The sequence below is a fragment of the Microcaecilia unicolor genome, chromosome 6, assembly GCF_901765095.1.
Source record: "Microcaecilia unicolor chromosome 6, aMicUni1.1, whole genome shotgun sequence".
NCBI classification, from domain to species: domain Eukaryota; kingdom Metazoa; phylum Chordata; class Amphibia; order Gymnophiona; family Siphonopidae; genus Microcaecilia; species Microcaecilia unicolor.
In genome coordinates, this window is record NC_044036.1 from 117,190,368 (window position 1) to 117,218,338 (window position 27,971).

Below are 27,971 nucleotides of genomic sequence, written 5' to 3' on the forward strand. Positions count from 1 at the left end.
GTGTGTCTTGCTTGCCATAATTGCTTATCATTTTTATATATAATTAAAAATATATATATTTTTCCCACATTGGCATCATTCCTTTATTGGGGACAGCCTAACTAGGACCCCAAGACCACTTTAGGTACTCTCATATCCCTAGCCAATCATGTCCAGAGTAATTGCTATATGAGTGGTTACCTGCCTTTAGTTGTATCTACAGGCCCCAAGAGCCAGACACATGGGCCAGCAACTGCATCCAAAATCTATGAACTATTGGGCAGTACCAAAACATATGCCCCAAAGTAGCACTGGGGGAGGAGCATTTTGGGCAACTAGAAGACTCACTCAGTCTAGCTCTGTAAGCCCTATGTGGAACAATGTACAATCGTAGGAGCATCTTGTAATGTGTTTCCCACAAAGATACAGACTTGATCCATGTGGGACTTGATCCAAACCTGAACACATCGTAAGCAGGTTTCCAACTGCTGTCCCTGCAAAGAAATACCCAGATCTGCTCCCTATTGGGTTGCTAAACGTTCATAATCAAATTCAGAGATACATTCTTTTCAAAAAACATGATGAAAATGCAAAGGCACAGACAAGTGAGAGTCAATGATGAGAGCGGCAACCAAAGCCTCCTGTGCAAGTAGTTCCAAAGCTGATGGTGGCAAAAAAGTATGTAATGCTGAATTTGTAAGTAGGCAAAAACATCTCTAAGTCAAATCCTGAGCACAAAGTGTCCAAAGGGGATAAAGTACCCTCATCTGTAAGTACATGAAAGAGACAGATGGATCCCCTTAGTCGCCCAGAGCTGAAATGCAGCAACTGTACAGCCTGGGAAAAAGAAGCCATTTCCCATAATGGGCAAAAATGGCGAGATGTTTACAGGAAGTCCTAACAAAGAACACAGCCATTTCCAAGTATGACGGACTTGTCTATCAATAAGATACAAAGTAATCCCCTTGTTCAGATTCCTTAAAGGAACATGCAAAATATAACAAAAATGACAATGAGGAAGTAGGTTAGTCTCCATGCTTGTAAAAGAAAATTGGGAGGTGTTTTGAAACCAGTCATTAATGTGATGCTTGACAAGCATGGGCAAAAAGTCTAACATAAAGCAGTCCCAGCCCACCCTTAGCCTTTGGGAGAGTAGCGCAAGCATAAGACAGAGGAACTTGCTTACCATTCCATAAAAAGTTATTAGCCAGCCCGGCCAATTGCTTACTAGTTGCTGCAGTATATTTGGCCTGGGCTTCCAAGATGGTATTTTTGAACAGTGTCCACAACTGATGTAAATTTTTGACCTTCGCAGCTGCTCCTCTAAACTTTTTTTCACCGTTCTTCTAATTTTATCAGTCTTCTTTTTGAAAGTTTGATGCTAACATATTAGATTTCATGTGTGTACTTACTCCAAAGCTGATATCAAATCTAATCATATTATGATCACTGTTATCAAGCGGCCCCAGCACCATTACCTCCTGTACCAGATCATGCGCTCCATTAAGGGCTAGATCTAGAAGTTTTCCTTCTCTTGTTGACTCCTATACCAGCTGCTCCATAAAGCAGTCCTTGATTTCATCAAGGAAGTTTACCTCTCTAGCCTACCCTGATGTTACATTTACCCAGTCAATATCGGGGTAATTAAAATCACCCATTAATATTGTGTTCCTCAGTTTGTTAGCCTCCCTAATTTCTGATAACATTTCTACATCCGTCTGTTCATCCTGGCCAGGTGGATGGTAGTACATCTTATCACTATCCTTTTCCCCTTTACACATGGAATTTCAATCCATCGGGATTCCAAGATGTGTTTTGTTTCCTGCAGAATTTTCAATCTATTTGATTCAAGGCCCTCTTTAACATACAATGCTACCCCTCCACCAGTTCGATCCACCTATTACTATGATATAATTTGTACCCTGGTAGGACAGTGTCCCACTGGTTATCCTCCTTACATTCGCATATAGACATTTCAAACTATGTTTGATGTTCGTATTTACATCTTGCTCAGTAGTTGACAGTGTTCATTTGCAATCTTTTGTCTGACTTTTATTTAAAGACACCTGATCTACTATGGTCTCTTTTGCAACCTCGCTATCGGGATACCCTATCTTCTCTGTTTTGGTGATATCTTTGAAAGATACCTTGTTCCGAACCATGTGTTTCTGAACGACTGTTGGCCTCCCCCCCAGATTCTAGTTTAAAAGCTGCTCTATCTCCTTTTTAAATGCTGATGCTAGCAGCCTGGTCCCACCCTGGTTAAGGTGGAGCCCATCACTCTGCAATAGGCTCCCCTTTCCCCAGAATGTTACCCAGTTCCTTATAAATCTAAATCCCTCATCTCTGCACCATTGCCTCTTCCAAGCCTTGAGACTCTGGAACTCTGCCTGTCTCTTGGGCCCTGTGCGTGGAACAGGGAGCACTTCAGAAAATGCCACCCTAGAGGTTCTGGATTTGAGGTTTCTATTTAAGAGCCTAAATTTGGCTTCCAGAACCTCTCTCCCACATTTTCCTATGTCACTGGTATCCACATGTACCAAGACAGCCGGCTCCTCCCCAGCACTATCTAAAATCCTATCTAGGTGACACATGAGGTCAGTCACCTTTGCACCAGGCAGGCAAGTGACCAGGCGATCTTCACATCCACCAGCCACCCAGCTAACTACATGCCTAATAATCGAATCACCAACTACAACAGTCGTCCTAACTCTTCCTTTCTGGGCAGTAGCTCCTGGAGACACATCCTTGGTGCAAGAGGATATTACATCCCCTGGTGTTCTGGTCCTGGCTACAGGATTACTTTCAGCTGCACTAGGGTGATGCTCTCCTTTTAGATGACCTCCCTCCTCCAAGGCAGTACAGGGGCTGCCAGATTGGAGATGGGACCTCTACAATGTCCCTGTTAGCCTTCTCTATGTACCTCTCTGTCTCCCTCAGCTTCTCCAAGTCTGCTAATCTAGCCTCAAGAGAACGGACTCGTTCTCTGAGAGCTAGGAGCTCTTTGTATCGCGTGTGCACACATATGACCTCTCTCCAACTGGGACATAATCATACATGTGACACTCAATGCAAAAGACTGGACAGCATCCCTCTCGCTGCTGGACTTCTGTCTGCATCTTAGTATTTTAGAGTTGTTTAATTAAAACGTCTTAAGGTACTAGGGATATCAGATGAATATAAAAAGCCTTGATTGGTGAAATTTGTAAATTATTTAATGTTTGCTTCTCAGAAACTAACTAAATGTAATTAAAACTCTAATGAAAATGCCCCTCTAGTTGTCCTAGTAGAAAAGGCAATGGTGAAATCTAGAAGGATTCTAGGGTATATAGGGAAAGGAATGGCCAGTAGGGAAAAGGAGGTGATATTGCCCCTGTATAAGACTCTGATGAGATCTCATTTAGAAAATATTTCTTCTTTCAGCATGTAATTAAACTCTGAAATTTATTGCCAGAGCATGTGGTAAAAGCAGTTAACTTAACAGGGAAAAGGTTTGGATAGTTTCCTAAAAGGTAAGTCTATAAGCCATTATTCAGATGGACTTGGGAAAATCCACTACTTATTTCCAGGATAAGCAGCATAAAATCTGTTTTACTGGAGGAAGTGTCGTCAGCATTGAGAAATGGCAGCTTGATTCCTTGGCTCCATTGGGGAGAAGTAAAAGATACATCCGTAATTAAAGGTGAATTATCCTTCACACTCACCTTTGGTGCCCTATGAGCAATGGCCGAGCGGCAAAAGCTTGATAAGTTTAAATACACCACAGAAAAGTGAGCTAGCAGTTCGGGAATGCTGCAGAAGGTTGTGGTGCTCTGTAACAAGATGGCGGAGGTAGATATGGACTCGGATCCAGACCAAGTGGAGTTCGCTGAGAGCAAATGAAAGTTGCCTCACAAAAAGTGAGTGGCCCGCTGGTTCAAAGAGTTGAAGATGTCGTCTATAAAACGGACCCACATGTCGATTTTATCCCAGAAAGAGCAAGAGTAAACAAAATTTTCTTCGAAGTCAGTCATAAATAAATTGGCAATTGAGGGAGCCATCGTGGCTCCCATGACGACTCCAGAAATTTGCTGAAAATATCTTTGGTCATACTGAAAATAATTATTTTCCATAGCTACAGAAGCCATACTGGTTATGAAAGTAATCAAAGCATTAGATATATCTGTTCGCTGTAAAGATTGTCCAGTAACAACAAGTGCTTCTGCCTGGGGGATCGAAGTGTATAGAGCGGTCACGCCCAAAGTGACTAGTAGGCAACTTGAAAAAGAACCTTTTTATATTGTTCTAATTCAATCAAAAAATGAGTTGAATCTTTAATATAAGATTCAACTCATTTTTTGATTGACGTGACCGCTCTATACACTTCGATCCCCCAGGCAGAAGCGATTATTGTTATTGGACAATCTTTACAGCGAACAGGTATATCTAATGCTTTGATTACTTTCATAACCAGTATGGCTTCTGTAGCTATGGAAAATAATTATTTTCAGTATGACCAAAGATATTTTCAGCAAATTTCTGGAGTCACCATGGGAGCCACGATGGCTCCCTCAATTGCCAATTTATTTACGACTGACTTCGAAGAAAAATTTGTTTACTCTTGCTCTTTCTGGGATAAAATCGACATGTGGGTCCGTTTTAAAGACAACATCTTCATGATCTGGCATGGGAGTATCGACGAATTTCTTCAATTTAAGGAGTATTTGAACCATTGTCATCCACGAATTAAATTCACAGACCATTATGATTCAACTACTATCACTTTTCTAGACATAACAGTACAGAAAGAAGTGGAACGCTTTAAAACAAGAGTTCATCGGAAACAAACAGATCAGAACACGCTGCTTCAATACAACAGCTGTCATCCCAAGAAACTTCGGGATAGTCTCCCTTTCTCCCAATTTATTAGGTATAGACAAATTTGTTCTGACATTAAAGATTTTCGCACTCAAGCTAAAGAAATGCAAGAACGCCTGGTGGAATGAGGTTAACCCTTACAAGTTGTACAAATGGCCTATAAAAGGGCCAAACACAACAACAGAGAATTGTTACTTCTCCCTAAGTCCAGGAAGAGTGAAGATATAAACACACACACTTGTGTTTTGCGACACACACAATACTCTGATAAGATAGTAAAAATCTTCAAAGAACACCGGCATGTGGTCCAAACTCAACCGGCTTTTGCAAAAACAGTACGATTTGTTTTTACCAGAGGGAGAAATTTGAAATAGTTACTGTGTCCAGCAAGGGTCCCCTCACAATTCCCTATCGGAGGAACATATGGGGGGCATAAGAAGTGTATGAACTGCAGTATGTGCGATCTGATGATTGAAACGTCAACGTTCAGACACCCGAACACATAAGAAAAATTTGTTCTAAGGACAAATACTACTTGCAAATTTAGCGCTGTGATCTATTGTATTATATGCCCCTGCAAAAAGATGTATGTTGGGCAAACCTCAAGAACGCTGTATGCATGGCTAATCAAACACAAAAGTGCAATAAAAACAAAAAAATACACTTCTCCTTTAGACATGCATTGTGAGGAATTTAAACATGGATTTGATTCTTTACGTCGTCTAGTGCTGCAACAATTTTATGTTACTGGAAAGAATAAACATCAAATTTTACTGCAGAATGAACAAAGATGGATCTTTAAACTTAAATCGCTAATCCCAACAGGTTTAAATTCTAAAATCGAATGGGTTCATTTTTTGTAATTTGAAAGTTAAGTTTGACAGCAACTGTATCATACACTTACAGACCAATCAGCTTCCACGGCGTCTGACGTCAGCGGGGCTTTATAAGCTGCGTCATTTTTTCAAGGGGTTGTCGCTGTGATATCCGCCATCAGTAAAGAGCGGGAGTAAGTACGCTGTTGAACTGATTAACCAATAAGTTTGTACTTCTATCTACTTGTTCTCTTTTGTGATTTCAGATTTGCCCTGTGATCCTGAAGCAGAATTCGAAACGCTGGCTGTCGTTGATCACGGTCATAAATGCTCAAAGAGAACACAGAGATCTACTTCCAATCAAGCTAAGTTTGTTTAACATAACTATTTAGCTTTCTGATAACAGAATTTTGAGGTTTTTCTTGCCGATGATGAGGAAGTCCAACTCCGAGTGACCTTTACTTTGTGTCATGGGGTTTCTCGAGGCCTTTTCCTCTGAAAGTCTCTAACAGTCACAGGAAGTACTTGCACATAAAGCTACACACATTTTGTGGAGGACCTATTTAATATTTACCCTGATCTGAATGTCATGAAACCACAGCCAGTCAATTCTGGCTCATATATTCATCACTGGTGTTCCCAATAGTGACCGGGATCTGTATAAGTGCCAGAAGCCAGCATATACCTGGTCATACCAGGAAATTCAATACTTGTACTCATACATGGCCCGTCATTGAATATTCGGGTCTAATTCAGTCAGAAACTTGCTGAATAGCAGGTCGTAGTTCATAATTTATCAATATTTGATATACCAACTTTGGTAGTACCTTTCGGCAGTATATAATACATAAAACCCAAATTATAAATACATAAATAGAGAGAAAGAGAAGAAAGAAATAGGAAGTTACAAAGTCAAAATTGGTAAAGACAAAGAGGATAGCAGTTAGCACATATATTAGTATATGCTTATGGGGGTTCCTATTCATCTTATTTTGTCTGAATAGAAAGATAACATTACATTGTCAATGAATACTTGGTGGAATGTTGTTTGTCTGGTTCAGAAGTATGAGGAAGTTGCTGCACTTAAGATGCAAAGAATTGAGTTTCAAAAAGTGTGGGCTCCATTGGATGTTTTTTGTCAGTTGTAAATGCGTGAATCTAATTGGGTCTCAGGGTACTTATCCACATGCAATTCTTGGCCACTATAGATATGTATTTTGGTGTAATTTGGAATATTAAAGTTTTCCAAGTTTTTGAATTTAAAGATGCATGCTGTCATGGCCTCATTTATACAAACTCATGCGATAAGATCCTACACATCCATAGTCCTACTAATATATCTATGCTTTTGCTTCTCACAATCCAATCTCTTAACCATTTGGCACAAGTTAAATGCTAGCGCAAACCCTTCCTCCTCTTCCTTAAATCAACCTCACCCCACTTTCTTTTCCTTACCCCAGAAGAATGAACAACATGCTCACCCTCTGAATGGTCAGGTGACTCCTCAGCAACTTGAACTTCTCTGGATTCTTGCCTTGAAGGTTGCACCTGCCTCTTGGAAGAACCAGGATATCCAGACCCCAACATTCCTCTTCTCTTGTTATGTGAACTGGGAACCACATCGGACCTTACATTTTTTCCAATATTTCTTGCGTGCTTTCCACCAGCCCCCCCTCCCCTTTTGTTACTGCCTTTTTAAAAACTTTACTAGAACATCACTCCTTATCAACCGTAGCAGACTGAGCTCATTGGGGAAGCTTAAGGGGACTATTTCCCATTTATAGCACTTTATATGGGGAAATGAGTTGTCTAAATATTTTTATATGCAAGCATGGAAAAAGATTTGGGGTATGCACTGAGTATGAGTGAACAGAAGGCAGTATGCCTCGAAGTGAAAAAATGTCTCCATATGTGTCCTTTTTAAGGAAAATGCATATAAAGTTTTAACTAGATGATATTATACGCCAGATAGGATAAGAACTATGTTTCCTGGGTCCACTGATTTGTGTTGGAGATGTGGTCTGGTCACAGGCACATTTTTTCATATCTGATGGGCTTGTGGGCAGCTACATGGGTTTTGGACGAAAAGACTGTCTTTACTACTTGACATTATAGTCCCTTGCAACCTTAAATGGTGTTTACTTGGGTGGGGCAATTGCAGAGACCTGAAATGGCAGCATCACCTCACGAGGCTGTGCTTAGCAGTGGCTAAAAGTGTTACTGCTGTTCATTGGAAGCAAGAGAGGGGACCAACATTAGCCAGCTGGCTTCTGAAGATAAATCTTTTGGGGAATTTGGAGAAATTAACAGATCGTAGACTTGGGTAATATAATTTCACTGCTGAAGAATGGGTGCACCTTGACCCGTTATTGAGGGATACTTAATGAGATTGGGGAGTGGGGAGGGGAGGGATAGGGGATGGGTGGGCATTGGGGTGGATTTGGGAAGTTTACCTAGGGAAGGGCTGAGTAATTTGAAGAAACCATGGGGTGCTCAGAATATGGAAGAGTAATAAAGAGCGGGGGGATTGGGGAGGGGTTGTGGGGAATGGTTCTGTAGTTGGAAACACCAGTTTATGATTTTCTTGGTTGTATATTACACTTGATGTTTGTATTGTTTTTATAAACCTTCAATAAAAATTTAATGTTAAAAAAAACCCTGTTTTACTGTTTTGGGATCTTGCCAGGTACCGTGACCTGGACTGGCCACTGTTGGAAGACAGGATACTGGGCTTGATGGACCTTCAGTCTGTCCCAGTATGGCAATGCTTATGTTCTTGGAATATTGTGTACAACTCTGGAGACTACATCTTCAAAAAGATATAAACAGGATGGAGTTGGTTCAGAGGGTGGCTACTAAAATGGTGAGTGGTCTTCATCATAAAGCATATGAATACTTTGGAAGAAAGGGGGGGAAAGGGAGATATGATAGAGACATTTAAATACCTATGCGGCTAAATGCACAGAAGTTGTCTCTTTCAACTGAAAGGAAGCTCTGGAATGAGGGGTCATGGGATGAAGGTGAAAGGGGATAGACTCAACTGAGGAAATACTTCTTCACGGAAAGGGTGGTGAATTCATAGAACAGCCTCCTGGTGGAAGTGGTGGAGACAAAAACAGTATCTGAATTCAAGAGAGCTTGGGACAAGTACATAGGATCTCTAAGAGAATGACAGGGAGAGTAGATGACATGGATGGACAGACTGGATAGGCCTTATAGTCTTTATCTGCCTACATTTTTCTTTGTTTCTGTTTCTGTCTCCCATGAAGCAACCAAACGTAGGTATACTATTGAGAATACTTCCAAACAGTGAAACCCAGCAGATATGAGAAGGCGAGAAGACTGGTAAAGAAACAACAGAGAAGCCAAACAAGGTGGCATCGATGAGTAATAAGCAGTGTGATTAAGTAGAAGTATCATAGATAATCCTGTAACTAACAGAAAGCCAACGTTGATCAAATACAAGAGAAAAGAAATGATCATACTACATCCTACGGTGAAACCCTCTTTGTTGGGCAGCCAGGTGAACATTTTCAATTCCCCTCAAATATTTGGAAGTTGTTATAGATTCTGAATTGCGTTTTAACAACTATGTATCTTTGTAAGACTAAGTGCTTTGAAAATATGCTTCCAAGTCACTTCTGGTTCCCATTGGCTCCCCTGTTGAGTATACGGTGAAATTAAAATTTTTAACCATAGTCCATCTTCCATGTGCCATTTGTCCTTATGATCCAGGACAAACCTTGCATTCCACTAATGCCTGCAGGTTAGTGGTCCCTGCCTCAGCTCGAGAGAGTGCCTTTTTTTGGTGTGCCCTCTTATCTGTTCCCTCTGGGTCTTATAGGAATTTTAAAATTAAACTGAAAAGGTTTTCTTTTTTTTTTTTTAAGAGAAGCTTTTGGATTGTAGCTCCTTTGCTCCCGTATTCTAGTGCACTCCAGAGAGGACTTCTGTGTGAGTGTGATTCTTGGAGTATGGATTTTGCTTTCCTTGACTTCTGGCATTTTCTGAGATAGTTCATCAAGTTTTTATTAAACTGTATACTGTAATATTTTCTTCACTGTATTGGCCACCTAGATCCCCATGAATGGGGTATAGTGTGGGTTATAAATGATGAATTAAATTTTGTTAATGAAACTTGAATGACCATCCTTTGGGCAGCACAGCCCATCAGAGTGGTTTATAATACTATAAAACATTAAAAAGACTAATAAGCCATATACTGTCAATTACAGATAGAAGATAGTAACAGTAACATTTGCCTCCCACAAAATGCATTTTCTTATGCACAGAAAACTTTAGAAATGGTACTTTGGACACTGGTGATCAAATGGCAAGACACAATTGTATTTGTTTTTCCGCATCATATTATACCACTCACTAGTGTAAATGTGTGACTGCAGTAATGAACACACAAATATACTTTACAGTTTAATATCTTTTATTGGATTTCAACATAATACAATAGAAGCAAGAGCTCACCACAGTTCAACAAGCAACAGTTACAAACATGGCAAAACTGGAGCTCACATTCAAGAAACAACTATCCACAACTAGAAACACATTAAGAAAAAGGGGGAAGAAAGAGGAGGTGGAGAAATAATATACTTTATAAACAAGAGAAAGTGATGTCAGGGAGTGAGATGGCTGCTGAGATTAAAGCTCCAGGTCAGGCTGTGATTATACAGTGGAGGGATGCCAGCATGGCAGTGGTATGGAAGCACAGCTCCAATGGATCAATGGAAAGAGAGAAAAGGATCTGGTTATTTACCAGATGGCTGTTGGAAATGAAAGTAAATTGCAGCAGTCAAAATGCAGATTTAAAACGAGAGGCAGTCAAGATGGGGAGGAGAATGGAGGAATTAAAGGAGTGGGCTGTCACAGAGGTGCAAAAGAGTACAGAACAGCTGCAGGAAACACAGATGGAGAACACTGAGAAAACTTCTCTCAGCAAAACAGTGTAAGGATCAAGAGTAGAGTCTCCCCAAAATAGACAGTGCAAGGACTGCAAAATTCTACTGGGGCAGGGATCAGGAAAAGAAGAATGACAGCCCCATCAAAGTAGACTGTGCTCATAGAAGTCTTGTACTGAGGAAAAAAATAACCAGCCCACAGACATAATAGCATGCCCAAAATGACTATGGCATAAAAGAGCAGGTGATGGTACAAAAGAAGAAACAGGATCTAATCAAGTGGAAAGTATTCAAGGTGGAGATCTTCCAGGACTCATCCTTGATTACCTTGCAAAAAAATGGGACCTGAGGAAAACACAAAATACCTCAAGAAAAAAATGACACAGGTGGATGCACTCTTTTGTGATGCTCTTTACAATAAAAGGGTCATCCAGGCACACTAAGTCGGTAGAGAAAACAGTAGACTCATTGAGGAAGGAGCAAGAAACCTACTAGAGGAGGCCAAGGAACAGAATGAAACAGGAGGAGTGAAAGGGAGCATTAAACTGGCATTGAGTGACTAATGGAGGGAATAGACTGCAAAGATACGAGATAAGCCCAAAGGAAAAGCAAATACGAGGAAGACAGGAGCAGGTGACGTGAGCTCTCATGGAAAAGACGACTGATTATGGACAATAGAGTAAAAGAGGGAGAGAGAGGAAAAAAACGAATGTAAAAAACGAATGATTTGATGTTAGAGTTGGTGGTATGAGTGACAGAGCTGGAGGAAATGGGGTGGGTACAATATGAGTGTTGAGAAACGAGAGACAAATGTGGTAGAAATGATTGGTAGATGTGATGGGTATAACGGGGGAGAAGAATATGAGAAGAGGCTTAAATGGTTGCTGTCCAAACAGTGGGTTTACTTCTTTTGAGAGTAATGAGGGGAAGAGATAAAAGGGTAGGGCAAGGACCATATTGTGGGGAAAGAGATGTATAAAAGGGAAAAGGACGGTGATAGGAGTGTACTACCGTCCGCCTCGCCAGGATGCGCAGGTAGACGCAGAAATGATAAAAGAAATCAGAGACGCAACCAAAATAGGCAATGTGATAATAATGGGTGACTTCAATTATCCAAATATAGACTGGGTAAATGTAACATCGGGACACGCTATAGAGGTACAATTCCTTGATGAAATCAAGGACAGCTTTATGGAGCAGCTGGTGCAGGAGCCGATGAGAGAAGGAAAAATTCTAGACTTGGTCCTTAGTGGAGCACATGATCTGGTGAGGGACGTTATGGTACTGGGGCTGCTTGATAACAGTGATCATAATATGATCAGTTTTGATATCAACCTTGAAGTAACTATACACAGAAAGTCAAATACATTGGCGTTTAACTTTAAAAAAGGAGACTATGATAAAATGAGAATGGTGGAAAAAAAACTTAGGGGGACAACTGAAAGGGTAAAAACTGTACAACAGGCATGGACGCTGTTCAAAAATACCATCCTGGAGGCCCAGGCCAAACATATTCCACAAATTAGAAAAGAAAGAACTCCAAAAAGCAGCCAGCCTGGTTGAAAAGTGAGGTGAAGGAAGCTATTAGGGCTAAAAAAAATGCCTTCAGAAAATGGAAGAAGGAACCATCTGAAAATAACAAGAAGAATCATAAGGAGTGTCAAAGCAAATGCAAGGCGCAGATAAAGAAGGCCAAGAGGGATTACGAAAAAAAGATAGCATTAGAGGCACAAAAGCATAGTAAAAACGTTTTTCGGTATATTAAAAGCAGGAAGCCGGCAAAAGAATCGGTTGGGCCGCTGGATGACCAAGGGGTAAAAGGGGATATCAAGGAAGACAAAGACGTAGCGGAGAGATTGAATGAATTCTTTGCTTCTGTCTTCACCGAGGAAGATTTGGGTGGGATACCGGTGTCGGAAATGATATCTCAAGCGGACAAGTCGGAGAAACTTACTGACTTCACGGTAAACCTGGAGGACGTAATGGGGCAGTTCAGCAAACTGAAGAGTAGCAAATCTCCTGGACCGGATGGTATTCATCCTAGAATACTGATAGAACTGAAAAATGAGCTTGCGGAGCTACTGCTACTGATATGCAATTTATCCTTAAAATCAAGCGAGGTACCGGAAGATTGGAGGGTGGCCAATGTAACGCCCATTTTTAAAAAAGGTTCCAGGGGAGATCCGGGAAATTATAGACCGGTGAGTCTGACGTCGGTGCCAGGGAAAACGGTAAAGGCTATTATTAAAAACAAAATTACAGAGCACATCCGAGGACATGGATTACTGAGACCGAGTCAGCACGGCTTTTGTGTGGGGTTATCTTGCCTGACCAATTTACTTCAATTCTTTGAAGGAGTAAACAAACATGTGGACAAAGGGGAGCTGGTTGATATTGTGTATCTGGATTTTCAAAAGGCGTTTGACAAGGTACCTCATGAAAGGCTACAGAGGAAATTGGAGGGTCATGGGATAAGAGGAAAAGTCCTATTGTGGATTAAAAACTGGTTGAAGGATAGTAAAACAGAGAGTGGGGTTAAATGGGCAGTATTCACAATGGAGAAGGGTAGTTAGTGGGGTTCCTCAGGGGTCTGTGCTAGGACCGCTGCTTTTTAATACACTTATAAATGATTTAGAGATGGGAGTAACTAGCGAGGTAATTAAATTTGCTGATGACACAAAGTTATTCAAAGTTGTTAACTCGCGACAGGATTGTGAAAAATTACAGAAGGACCTTAACGAGACTGGGAGACTGGGTGGCTAAATGGCAGATGACGTTTAATGTGAGCAAGTGCAAGGTGATGCATGTGGGGAAAAAAGAACCCGAATTATAGCTACGTCATGCAAGGTTCCACATTAGGAGTTACGGACCAAGAAAGGGATCTGGGTGTCGTCGTCGATAATACACTGAAACCTTCTGCTCAGTGTGCTGCTGCGGCTCGGAAAGCGAATAGAATGTTGAGTATTATTAAGAAAGGTATGGAAAACAGGTGTGAGGATGTTATAATGCCGTTATATCACTCCATGGTGCGACCGCACCTTCAGTATTGTGTTCAATTCTGGTCACCGCATCTCAAGAAAGATATAATGGAATTGGAAAAAGTGTAGTGAAGGGCGACTAAAATGATAGTGGGGGTGGGACGACTTCCCTATGAAAAAAGACTAAGGAGGCTAGGGCTTTTCAGCTTGGAGAAGAGAAGGCTGAGGGGAGACATGATAGAGATATATAAAATAATGAGTGGAGTGGAACAGGTGGATGTGAAGCGTCTGTTCACGCTTTCCAAAAATACTAGAACTAGGGGGCATGCGATGAAACTACAGTGTAGTAAATTTAAAACTAATCGGAGAAAATGTTTCTTCACCCAACGTGTAATTAAACTCTGGAATTTGTTGCCGGAGAACATGGTGAAGGCGGTTAGCTTGGCAGAGTTTAAAAGGGGGTTAGACGGTTTCCTAAAGGACAAGTCCATAAACCGCTACTAAATGGACTTGGGAAAAATCCACAATTCCGGGAATAACGTAAAGAATGTGTGTACGTTTGGGAAGCTTGCCAGGTGCCTTTGGCCTGGATTGGCCGCTGTCGTGGACAGGATGCTGGGCTCAATGGACCCTTGGTCTTTTCCCAGTGTGGCATTACTTATGTACTAACAGGTTGGGGGCAAGAGACAAAAGAGGGAGGGATATGATAAGATGTATGATGTAAGCAAATTTTATTTAAGGAAATGGGAGTACAGAAGGGCAGAAGTGTCTCATTCAAAAGTCTCATCTGTGAAAGAGGGAGAAGGGGATAATGAAACAAATTTCTATGGCAGTATTTTGCAACATGTAAGGAAAGCAAGTGGAAGGGAGGGACGGGAATATTGATATCAAAGAGCAGGAGGCAGCACAGGACAGGAAGGGTAGATATATTATGAAGGTGAGGCTAGTTCAGAAGGATCCGAGTATGATCAATATATATGCTCCTAACAGCATGCATCCAGGAAATGGGGCACTTAATCCAGTCAAAGGACAGGGACTTTAATAGTAGGAGGGGATTTCAACATAATGATGGTACTGATCAAGACAGTATAGGGAAGGAGGAGGAAGGAAGCAGAGGGGTTATGATCAGACAGAAGAGATTTTTTTTAAGAAAAGGATTTGGTAGATATATAGCAACTGATGAACCCAACAACCAAGAATTATACCTTCTACCTGGCACCTCATAGGCCCTACTCTAGGATTGATTTAGCTAAGAGTGTAGCATCATGGGTTTCATATGTCGGAATAGGAGACATAACATGGTCAGACCACATCTCATTGTAGATAGAGGGTAGCTATGAGGAGAGAAAATAATATGAAGGGAAGACATTTTGGAGGCATAATGACAGATTATTAACAATGATGTGGTGACAGCAATAAAAAAAAGATATAAAAGAATATTTTGATCCAAACATCATGCAGGAGTTGACACTTTGGGATGGTTTAAAGTATTTATTTGGGGAAGGACCATTCTGTGGTGGCCCCAGAAGAAAAGAACCTAGAAGATAGGAATAAAATGAATCTAAGACTTGAAGCTCTGGCTTGTCAAAGAGAAAAAGGAAAAGACTGGGATCTATGTATATAGAGGATGGGAACGGGCAAATACTAAAAGTGAAACAATTTTTTTTAACATGGAGATAAATTGGGAAGATTATTACTGGCAAGGTAGATCTGTATGTTGTAAGATACAGAGGGCATAACAGACTTCCTGAGTCAGCACGTCAAGTTCCGTCTCTGGCCGCATTCATATCTAGGTTACAAGCACACCTTTTGAGGCTGCTTTTAATTCTTTTCACTTGTTTAGTTTGCATGTCTGTTTTATCATTCCCACCATAAGTAATTCCCTAATCCCTTATTTGTCCTGTTTGTCTTGATTAGATTGTAAGCTCTGTCAAGCAGGGATTCTATCTTATATATTTAGAGTACAGTGCTGGATACGTCTAGTAGCACTATAGAAATGATAATTAATAAAACACCTAGAAGCAAGTTTTAAGATTTCTGCAACGGCGAGGACATAACTGAGATTGACCTAAAAAACAACAACTAACTGAGAGTGCAGCCTGGAACAGAATAAAACTGGGCCTAGGGGGTGGAGTTGGATTCTAAACCCCAAACAGATTCTGCAGCACCTACTGCCCGAACCGACTGTCAAGTCGGGTATCCTGCTCTAGGCAGTAATGAGATGTGAATGTGTGGACTGATGATCACGTCGCAGCCTTGCAAATCTCTTCGATAGTGGCTGACTTCAAGTGGGCCACTGATGCTGCCATGGCCCGAACACTATGAGCCGTGACATAGCCCTCAAGAGTCAGCCCAGCTTGGGCTAAGTGAAGGAAATGCAATCTGCTAGCCAATTTGAGATAGTGCGTTTCCCGTCAGCCACTCCCCTTCTATTGGGGTCAAAAGAAACAAACAATTGGGCGGACTGTCTGTGTGGGCTTGTCCGCTCCAGATAGAAGGCCAATGCTCTCTTGCAGTCCAATGTGTGCAACTGATGTTTAGCAGGGCGGGTATGAGGACAGGGAAAGAATGTTGGCAAGTCAACTGACTGGTTAAGATGGAACTCCGACACCACCCTTGGCAAGAACTTAGGGTGAGCGCGGAGGACTACTCTGTTATGATGAAATTTGGTATAAGGAGCATGAGCTACCAAGGCTTGAAGCTCACTGACTCTACGAGCTGAAGTGACTGCCACCAAGAAAATTACCTTCCAGGTCAAGTACTTCAGATGGCAAGAGTTCAGTGGCTCAAAAGGAGGTTTCATCAGCTGGGTGAGAACGACATTGAGATCCCATGACACTGAAGGAGGCTTGACAGGGGGTTTTGACAAAAGCAAACCTCTCATAAAGCGAACAACTAAAGGCTGTCCCGAGATAGGCTTACCCTCTACACGATAATGAAAAGCACTAAACGCGCTAAGATAAACTCTTACAGAGTTGGTCTTAAGACCAGCCTCAGACAAGTGCAGAAGGTATTCAAGCAGGGCCTGTGTAGGACAAGAATGAGGATCTAAGGCCCGGCTGTCACACCAGATGGTAAACCTCTTCCATTTGAAAGCATAACACCTCTTCGTGGAATCTTTCCTGAAAGCAAGCAAGACTTGGGAGACACCTTCAGAAAGACCCAAGGAGGCAAAGTCTACGCTCTCAACATCTAGGCTGTGAGAGTCAGGGACTGGAGGTTGGGATGCAGAAGTGCCCCCTCGTTCTGAGGGTTGGAAAACACTCCAATCTCCACGGTTCTTCGGAGGACAACTCCAGAAGAAGAAGAAGAAACCAGATCTGACGAGGCCAAAAGGAAGCGATCAGAATCATGGTTCCACGATCCTGCTTTTCAGCAAAGTCTTCCCTACCAAGGGTATGGGAGGATACGCATACAGGAGGCCCTTCCCCCAATGGAGAAAGGCATCCGATGCTAGTCTGCCGTGGGCCTGAAGTCTGGAACAGAACTGAGGGACCTTGTGATTGGTCTGAGTGGCAAAAAGATCTACCAAGGGGGTGCCCCATGCTTGAAAGATCTTGCCTACTACTCTTGCGTTGAGAGACCACTCGTGAGGTTGCATTATCCTACTCAACCTGTCGGCCAGACTGTTGTTTACGCCTGCCAGATATGTGGCTTGGAGAAACATGCTGTGCTGGCGAGCCCAAAGTCACATCCTGACGGCTTCCTGACACAGGGGGCGAGATCCGGTGCCCCCCTGCTTGTTGATGTAATACATGGCAACCTGATTGTCTGTCTGAATTTGGATAATTTGGTTGGATAGCCAATCTCTGAAAGCCTTTAGCACGTTCCAGACCGCTCGTAACTCCAGGAGGTTGATCTAAAAACCTGTCTCCTGGAGGGACCAAAATCCTTGGGTGTGAAGCCCATCGACATGAGCCCCCCACCCCAGAAGAGACGTATCCGTAGTCAGCACTTTTTGCAGCTGAGGAATTTGAAAGGGGCGACCCAAGGTCAAATTGGAGCGAATTGTCCACCAGTGCAGGGATTTGAGAAAAACTGGGGACAACCGGATCACGTCTTCTAGATCCCCAGCGGCTTGGTACCACTGGGAAGCTAGGGTCCATTGAGCAGATCTCATGTGAGGACGGGCCATGGGAGTCACATGAACTGTGGAGGCCATGTGGCCGAGCAATCTCAACATCTGCCGAGCTGTGATCTGCTGAGACGCTCGTACCCAGGAAACAAGGGACAGAAGATTGTCTGTCCTCGCTTCGGGGAGGTAGGCATGAGCAGTCTGAGAGTCTAGCAGAGCTCCTATGAATTGTAGTTTTTGCACTGGAAAAGGTGGGACTTTGGATAATTTATCACAAACCCTAGGAGCTCCAGGAGTTAACACAGTATCTGAATACTTCCCAGATTGCTCTTTATTTCATACCTCATTGAGTATTTGTACAATTAACAGATCAGTGATAGCTCACTGAGAGTACAGACTATTGCTACATAAATTTACCTTTATATCTGAGACTCCAAAGAATATACAAGAGACATGTACAATCAATTGGTTATGGGAATACTAGTAAAAAAAAGGCCCGTTTCGGACACAAATAAAACGGGCGCTAGCAAGGTTTTCCTCGGAGCGTGTATGTTTGAGAGAGTGTATGTGAGAGTGAGAGTGACTGTGCGAGTGTGTGTGTGTGTGAGAGAGAGAGTGAGTCTGGGTGCAAGTGTGTCTGTGAGAGAGAGAGAGTGTGTGTGTGAGAATGAGAGTGTGTGCAAGTGCGTATGTGAGACACAGTGAGAGAGAGAGAGTGTGTTTCCCTCTCACTCTCACACAGTCTCTCACACACTCTATGTCTCACACTGTATCATATTCACTCTCTATGTGTCACACAGTCACTCATACACTCTCGTGGTCTCATACACTCAGTTTGGAAGTTACATGAAGTGAGTTTGATTGTGTGTGAGTGTGCTGCATGGGAAGGAGTATGTGTGAATGAGAGTGGTTAGGGGGTTTGTGTGGTGTTGGGTTAGGTGTCATCAGTGTGTGTGTCACAGAGTGTGTGGCTATGTGTCACAGTGATAGTTTTTGTTGTTCTGAAAGTGTGAGAGGGGTGTGTTGAGTGGTAGATTGTTTGTGAGTTTCTGTGTTTGTGTGATCTTGTGTTTTTTTCTCAGTTTGTCGTTTGGGGGGGTGGGGAAATAGTGGGTGGGGGTGGAGAAATGTGAGTGTGTGGTGGGAGAGTGAGTGTCCATCTGTTCATGTTGTGCATCTGTTTTGTGTATGTTTTTTATTAAGAGTTTGGGTGGGGGGGGGGGGGGGTTGTGTGGGGCGGTACTGTTGTTTGTTATTTAGAGATAGAGATGTTTCTGAAAGATAGTTTTTTTTTTGTTGGGAAGTGAAAGAGGTTGGGTCAAAATTGGAGTGTGAGGGCGTGTATGCTGTAGTAATGTTGTGGGTGGGTTGCCGTCTGGATGTGTGTTGTTTTTTTTTTGTTTTGTTTTACAGTTGCTATTCTGTTGTGTATTTTGTTGGCCTGGGGGTTGGGGGCATATGTTGTGGATGGGGCTTGTGTTGTGATATTTGATTCTGCTTCTGTGTGTTTGTGACACAGAGAGTGTGTCTGTGTATGTTTTACAGAGAGTGTTTGTGTGTGTGTGTGTGAAAGTGAGAGAGGGTGGAGTAGACTGGGATTGTTGGTTTTTTTGTTTGTTTTTGTTATGTTGTATGTGTGTCTCAGAATGGAAAGGGTGGGTGGGTTGTTGAGCTGAGAGGGTTTCTGTGTAAGAGGGGGAGAAGGGTGGTTATAAATTTAGGGTGAGAGTGAGTGTGTGTGTTTTTTTTTAGTTTTTTAGTTTTGTTTTGCGTGTGTGTTAAGAGCAGTGCCTGCATTGTTTTTTTTCTTCTTTACGGCTTCATTGGGAGGGTGCCGTGATCTTGAAGATGTAGGATGACTTTTGAACTGATGTTTGAAAGGGTGGGGGTCTGTAGGCACACAGGCATTTGCTGACGGGAGGGTGGTGATAATGTGTTTTGTTAAGGGGGTAGGACGACTTCTGAACTGATGTGTTAATGGGTGGATATGTAATTTTGGATGTGCGTTGGATTTTATCCCATGGGTGGGGGGAAGGAGGGGGGTTGTTACATGTGTGAGAAGGGCAGAGCCTGCCTTTTTTTTTTGTTCTTGCCAGCTTCGGTGTGACGGTGCCTGGATCTTGTAGTTGTAGCAGGACTTTTGAACTGATGAGTTAAAGGGTGGGGGTCTGTAGACGGGACGGTGGAGATAATCTGTTTTCTTAATGGGGACTCGGGAGGTAGTCGTTCGGGGAGGAGGTGGAGTGCGGTGTTCGGACGTCGTAGAAGAGAGGAAGGGAGGATTTGGAGGGCGGTGTTTGTAGTAGAGAGGGAGTTATGCGGGTGCGTTTTGGAGAGGAGGGTGTGTGAGGGGGGCTGTGGCCGGTGGATGTGGTCTTGTGTTCACTTTTGATGTCCATTAGATTTTATTCCGTGGTTGCGGGGAAGTGGTTTGGGGAGAGGAGGGTTGTTGCGTGTGTGTGGGTGTGGGCATTAACCTGTTCTCTCCAAAAGTGCTGATGCCTTTTTTTCTTTCTTCTTGTGAAGTTTTTTTTTGCGCCGTTGGCGGTTTCTTTTTTTTTTAAATACGTTGTAGGTGACGTTGACTCGCGCTGCTGTGCTGTGATTGGGCACAGTCATTGGTGATGCAGCCGTAGGTCCGAAATGTCATCATGTTAAGAGATGGATACAGGTGCACGAATGCTTCAAGGTTTTTGTCCACGCTGCTAGCATCAGAACGTTGGAGGTGCGTTTTATTATATATGATGATGATAGTACCCCAGCTACACATAGGTGCTTTCTGGGTCTGAGTCTTTAATGTTATATTTTACCACTCAAAGCCAATTAGTAGATATAAAAGACTCATGGTTACTTATGAGAAAGCAATCAGATTACTTGCCAATTCAAATACCATTCATTGGTTTCTCATAGGCGAGAGCAGGATACGGATAATATGACAGTAAGCACACCTTATTGGGTCTATGTTAATGTCATAGTTAACACTGATTGGCTATGGTAATAAGTTGGTTAATATTTACTGGAAAAGGTTAACAATAGACTAGCTTTTACTGGAAGACTAAGTCATCTTCCTCAAAACACTTTCTGTGGCGCCTGGTCATCTTCCTGAGAAGCCATCTTGTTCTGTTTTTCCTAGAACATCTGTTACCACCATATTGCCACATTTATGCAACTCTGCAAGTTAGACCCTCGTCCTTGCGGGTTTCTGCTTGCTCTGCAGTGTCTCAATAGCTCATGAGCCTTTTAGCAACACTGTAGTTCAAGTCAGAGTCACAGGCCTTTAAGTTTTTCTCTCATTTTAGATCCTGAACCAAAGTCAGGCCTTGAACCAAGGCTCATAGCTGTAGGATTAATATACAGTACCAACGCTTACAGGCTTGTATGGGCTTTCTTCCATTTCCAAAAGAAACAAAAAAACTGGCAGATTTTAAACTGGAAATGTAAAAAAAAATTTCTTCACCCTTCTACAGTCAGCTTCAAGCTGGCGTTGTTTTTCCAGCAGTAAGAGCAGGGTTTGTTTGAGCATTGGGAAGGCATAGCAAATAACATCATTAGCATACATTGACTACATTTAAATACATTTGCAGCCATCTCTGTCACAAACGCTGTTGCCCACGCATAAGCTCTCTGAGCATTCTGCATAGAATTATATTCACACTATTCCTGTGTTAATTGGCCTTACTGCCTGTGGTAGGTTTTGAGAATTGGCTTGTGCAACAGGAATCTGAAGGGCTAGACCAAGTGATAACGGACAATGAAATTAGGGAAGCAAATTAGTTCCCTCAAGGTAATTAAATCACCAGGCTTGGACGAGACATCAGCACTGTGCAGATCATACAGACCCATCTCACTCCTGAATTTAGATATAAAAGTTATTAAAAAAAAACCTTTTTCTTTATTGGTTTTTCTTTTTGCACACAGGTAGTTTCAATCAACATTATTACAAAAACATTTCATGAGTTTACATATGATGACCAACCAATCATTCTCAAAAAATTTATAATTTTGTTTCTTTCCATTCGCGTTCCACTTTTAAGGCTATCTAACATGAGGAAGATACACTGAAACAAATTCATGAAAATTATGCAGACTTTATGCCATTAAGGAGCAAAGGATCCTTCAAAACACTGTTCCCTCTAAGCTGCGTGGCCGCGCAGCAGTTGTAGCCTACCTTGCAGCCGACAGCATTGGGACCTGCTCTGACTACTTCCTACCCCACCCTGCCATGCTCTGCCACTGCTGCTACTTTCCCAATCCAGCAGCAGTGGCAAAACAAAATACAGCCATCGAGGGACATTATTGTACATACCTGCGGCTGCCTGTCCGCCCCCTCCAAAATCACTTCTTGTATAGGGCCAGAGCTGGCAGCTGTGGGTATGGTACAGTCTCGTAATGGCTCTCTTTTGTTTTGCTGCTGGTTTGGGAAAACAGTAGCCGTGGCAGAGGGTAGCAGGGGGCAGACACTATTTTTAGTTTGTGGTTACTTATTTAACACTGGGTGAGGGTCTGTGTTCTGCATGTGTGAAAGAGAGATGTTTTCTGTTAGCACTGACTGCAGGATCGATCTGTATTAATCTGGCTTGTTTAGTTTTCCCCATAGGTATATTGATGTGTCATGCTGTCATTTCCTAGGAAGGTCCTCATTGTGTGACTCATGGAGGTTACTGTTATTATGGTATGCTAGAACTGCTCTGTAGGTCCTGAATGACATATGTAGTGTTTTGTATTACTTCAAACTATGCCTAGTACTGGATTTGGATTTACATCACATCGTTCTCAGTAATAGCTCACGGCAAGTTTCATTCAGGTACACTAGGTATGTTCCTATCCCTGGAAGGCTTACTATTTAAGTTTTTTTTTTTATATATCTGAGGTGATGGAGAGTTAAGTAACTTGTCCAAGATCTCAAGAAGCATCAGTGGGGTTTGAACCCTGGCTTCTCGTTCTCAGACTGCTACTCTACCTATTAGGTTCAGCTAATACAGATAATACATATCTGTATGTAATGTTTGGTAACAACTGCAAACTAAAGGCTAGCAGAGCTAAAGCCTGGTGGCCCATTGGCAACCTACCAAAAACATTGATAGGTGAATTATTTTATGGTTGCCACTTGCCAGTAATCTCAGAATGTGTTAAAATACTGCTGAACATTACTGTTCACATGGCCAATAGGAAGACTCTGGACTGGGGAGATAGGGCTGACTGACAGCCAAGTGCTAAATTACTTGCATATATTTCCAGAATACTGTAAATACTACTTTTTTCAAAATGTTATATTATTTTGATTTTTTGGTACTTAATTCCCTAAAATGCAGTGTATATAATATCATCAATAACAGAGATACTGGGGGAGGCAGCTGGGGTTCTTCCCTGCTGTGTTCAAAAGTGCTCCTACTGTCCTTTTTTGTTTTTTGTTTGTTTTTTCAAGCGTGGTGCTCATAGAGGGGGAGAGGTGTTCCCTTTTAAGCTGTGCTAAACATCCAGTATCTGAGTAAAATTCAGAGTAGCTGTAAACTACAGGTGAACAAGTAGGGAAAATATGCAGAGTATGGGTTATGGAACGCTTTCCAACCTCCCTGCGAGGTGTGTGTGTGTAAATCTGTAAGAAGTGCTCACAAGGTAATGTAATGGAAAATTATTGCTCATAATCAGCTCAGTCCTTAAAGGAAATATTACTTCAAAACAAACAGATGTTTGCAGTAATCATCCAATAGCAAGCATCTGTTTTCTGGTTAAAATTACAAAACCAATTTTTGCTGCTCATCTACAAGATTACTTTAATCTGATAGATCATATGCAGACAGGATTCTGGAAATTTTATAGCACAGAAACATGTTTATTATCATTAGTTTCAGAACTCAAAGTATTGATGGATTAGATTTACTCAACTATATTAATACAGTTAGATCTTTCTTCAACATTTGATCTTGTTAATAATGATTAATTGATGCACAGGGTGGACTATGTAGGGATTTCAGGAATAGCTGGTGATTGGTTTTCTGCATTTCAACCTCCCAAGAAGTTAGAGTTATCAAAAATGGGAACTGTTCATCAACATGTTCATCAGGCTACGGAATGCCCCAGGGCTCATGGCTATCTCCGATTTTGTTTAATATATTCTTTAGTTCTTTTGGAATGGAACTTAAAGCATTAGGCTTGTCTTATTTAATCTATACAGATGATCTATGCAGTTGGTCCAGATAAATTTTCCTTTGATCACTACAATTGATGACATATTTGAACATATGAGTTTCTGGTTCTTGGGAATACAGTGCAATCCGCTTAAGTGGTCTGGGATCAAAGAAATACATGCAGTTAACCGGAGCGTGCACTTAACAGTTGTGACACAAAGAAGCTTGACATCTAACATATGTACAGTACTGTTTATTATATGTACAGTATACAGTCTCCATTAACTGACGTTATACAGTCTCCGTTAACGGACGTTAGGCTTACTTGAAGTAATCAGTCATAGTCCTCTGTACACTCTTGTGTCTGTGAGTTCCATAGACTACGTCTGCCAGACAGTTAAAACTGTCATAGCACTAACATCCAGTGGCCTCCAGAAAGGCCCGCATGGTGTTGAGACTCTCCAGCGCTCTTGCAAAAGTGACAGGTGGTTGTTGAATTTCGTCAGCATGCTCATTTCATCATGTTTCATCATCAGCCGTTGCGAGTAGGCGCATATCTGATCATCAGTGCTGTCATCAGCTGTTTGTAGATCGTAATCAACAGCTACGTAGTGATGAAACTCCTCTTCAGTTAACAGGCTGGGATGTCAATAGCCTGTTCATCAGACGCGTTTGCAACAGCTGCATCTGTTTCATCCCTCTTCACATTCCTAACAAAGCTTGCCCGCTTGTAGCAGTTCACAATGGTTGCCTGTGTAACATGATTCCAGGCTTCTTTCTGCACATGTAGGGAATCCAACAGTGATAGATTACGAGCCAGTTCAACAGCATGTTTATCCTTGCCAGTCTGGTCATCCATAATGCTCATCAGACGACATAGCACAAGAGCCCGATAATGCTGTTTGAAATTGGCTATTATGCCCTGATCCATAGGTTGGATCAGAGAGGTAGTGTTTGGTGGAAGGAAGAGCACCTTGACGTTAGACAGCCTGTCATCGTCACTGTGTGCAGCACAATTATCACAAAGCAACAAAATCTGAGGCTTTTGTGCCCGCATTCTAGTGTCTAACTTCTTTAGCCACTGCTTCCAAATTTCCCCATATATCCATGAATTTGTGTTAGCCTCGTATGACACAGGAAGTCACTTAACATTCTTGAAGCAATGGGGCTGTTTGCTCTTTCGAATGAAGAGTGGTTCCACCTTCCCACTCCCATCCATATTGCAGCAAAGGAGGATCGTCAGTCAGTCCTTCGACGTTTTACCTCCTGTAGTTTCAGTTTGTTTGAATGCAAGTGTTCCATCAGGAATCGCTCGCCAGTAGAGACCGTTTTCGTCAGCATTGAAAATGTCACACGGTGCAAACTCGTTCAAGATGGTAGGAAGAACTGAAACAACCCAATTTTCAGCACCAAAGTCATCAGCGTCTTGTTTCTCACCATGCTGTTTCTTGAATTTTATGTTCTTCCTCTCCTTCCATCTTTCCAACCATCCAACAGTAGTTTTGAATTCAGTTAGTCCAAGACTTTCAGCTAGCTGATTAGCTTTCTCCATAAGCAGTGGACCACTGACAGGAAACTGTCTGCTCCTGACTCGAGAAAACCACTGAAGAGCTGAGGAGGTAGAAGAGCATCTTCTACCTCCTCAGCTTTTCCCCGCACGTTTTCATTTCCGGTGTGGATCTGTATTGTTTTGCTAGTCTTCCAGAGGCTGGTCTTTCTGCTTCAAGACACGTGAAATTTGACTGGGATTGACACCATATTCTTTAGCAATAGATGCTTGACTTTGTTTTCTAATTTTTAAAGAACTTCTATTCATTCAGCCAGTGTTAAAGTCTTACAGTTGCACAACGACGACAACCCCAGTGTACACTCTAACAACATTCTTTTGCTTATTCTGCCTGTGGCAGTTAAAGGGGCAGTAAATTTGAAATTTCGTTGGTTGTCATGCGTCAATCAGCTTTCATATTCCGTGCGCGCGCTTATGCAGAGTCTTTCCTGCAGAGGAGCGGTCTTATACCATGCATATAAGCGAATCTTACACTTATCAGTGGTGCGCTAAACCGAAGTTTGTCCCCATAGAAATTGATGGCTCCAAAAACGGGACCAAAGTACAGCATGCAGTTAAATGGAGTGAACTGTATTAAACTGAATATCTTAAACTGAATTCTGAAAAGTCAACATTATTGTGGGTGAGTGGAAAATTACCCACTCTCCCAAAAGTGAATCCAACACTAGAAGGCAAAGTAATTAAACTTCAACCTTCCAACTGCAGCATAGGAGTTTGGTTGGATTCATCTTTAAAGGGTGACCCATAAAATTAATCATTTAACTACCTCTGTATTCTTTCAGCTACTTTTTTGGGACAGATTCGGTCTTATCTCTCACTGGATGATATGCAAAAAATCTTTCATGCTATGATATTCTCCAGAATTGATTACTGTGATTTGATATATCTAGACCTTCCCATGAAAATGCAGCAGTGAGAGCACTTCTTTGTAAGTCTAAACTTGATAATGCTAAACCTTTACTGATTTCTCATTTGCTCTCAGTAGTAGTTAGAATTGAGTTTAAAATTTTACTTTTGACTTTTACAATTTTATATGGATGCAGTCCTGTATATAGGCCTACATTAGTTTCTTTGAAGAGAGGTTGTTGCTCTAGTAGATTGATTCATAATAAGAATCTCTTGAATATAAGAGATATGATGAGAAAGCAAGTCTCATCATCGTTTCTACTTTCAATGGATACCGAGAAAGCATTTGACCAGTTGGATTGGGCCTTCATATTTAACACAGTGGAACAGATGGAACGAGATTTTTGGGATGGAATACAGCAACGTTTAAAAACCCTAAGGCTTCTACAAAGGTAAATGGGGGATATTCAGACTTTTTTAACTCACTACTTTTATTTGCTTTATTTATACAACCACTAGCAGCCACAGTGAGAATGACTGCAGACACTCAAGGAATAGAGGTTGGGGGTATCAATTATAGAGTCTCATTATGTTTAAAGTAGGAGCCCGTATAGTACGAACTCATACAATACCATTGATAACATAGGAGTTGGGAGAATAAGGGAAACTATCAGGGTAAAAGTAAATATACAAAAATCAGAAATTCTTGGCATCTACATAAAGAGGAGAAAGAGGAGAGATTAAGGACCTTCACATTTGCATGGGCTACAAATAATAGCAGAACACTCAAAGTTACTCACTGTTAATTATGGGGGGTTAAGAAGAAAAGTGTACTGCGATCTGGATTAATGGCAACAATTAACAACCATTGGAATTTCAAACAGTGTTAAGTTGGTCTACATCTTTTTTTGCAGGACTGTTTTTACTGTACATTTTCCACCATATCTGCTCCTTAATTTTATCACCACTCTTATTCAACATTTTTCTAAGTTCTTTGGCAGCACTAATCCAAGGTTTTGGTGTTATCACATACTACTACGCTGATGATATATTGGTTTATTACACAATTTCAGACTCTCTAGACATTTTCTCTTTTAACATTTAGTTGCTGCTGCCACTTGGGTTAAAACCAACCATCTTGTACTTAACCTCAATAAGGGGCTCATTTTCAAAAGAGAAAAACATCTAAAAACTGGCATAAAGCAGCATTTGAGTGTTTTTTTCACTTAAACGTCCAAATTGGTATTTTTGAAACCCATTTTCCAGCTCTTAATTGTCTATTATAATGGTATGACAATTCTACAGATCAGTAGACTACCTTTGTTCACTGTAGAGGAAGTTATAACAGGGGGAAAAGAAATTTAATTGAGAATTAAAGTTTTGAAATTGTGCTCTACTACACAATCTTTTTTTGGGAGGTTTTTCTAGACCAATGATGACTTGTTTGACCGATCACATAAAAAGGTGGCTATAAGCCCCAATATTTTCAATTAAGGTCTTTTCTTCATTATTTTTGAAAAATAGTGATTTTGTTTCCTGTATTTCCTGTATGTTTACCATATTTTGTACTTAGAATTATTTTATAAATTTGGATATATGGTATTTAGATCTTCTTTTTGTGGTATAGCCAGTATGACAAATGGCAACACTTTCAAGGTTTCTCTATCTCTTTCAGATACTCTCGATTGAAATTCCAGAACAGACATTTACAAATCTCCAAAACAAATTACTTTAATTTATATGGAAACACAGACCCCCAACGATACAGATGGCAATTCTTTATTTGCCAAAGAGGAGGGGTAAGATAGTAGCA

At 41.5% G+C, this 27,971-nt stretch overlaps 1 protein-coding gene and 1 long non-coding RNA gene across 3 annotated transcripts in view; one reads left to right on the forward strand and one right to left on the reverse strand.

The window, feature by feature from the left end:
- DNM3 (dynamin 3) overlaps positions 1-27,971 on the reverse strand; it is a 1,044,597-nt gene that overhangs the window by 135,588 nt on the left and 881,038 nt on the right. The window lies entirely within an intron of this gene.
- On the forward strand, positions 8,480-27,956 carry LOC115473566. The gene is made up of 3 exons (XR_003942685.1): positions 8,480-8,514; positions 8,921-9,174; positions 27,834-27,956. It is a non-coding gene; the product is annotated as an uncharacterized LOC115473566 (long non-coding RNA).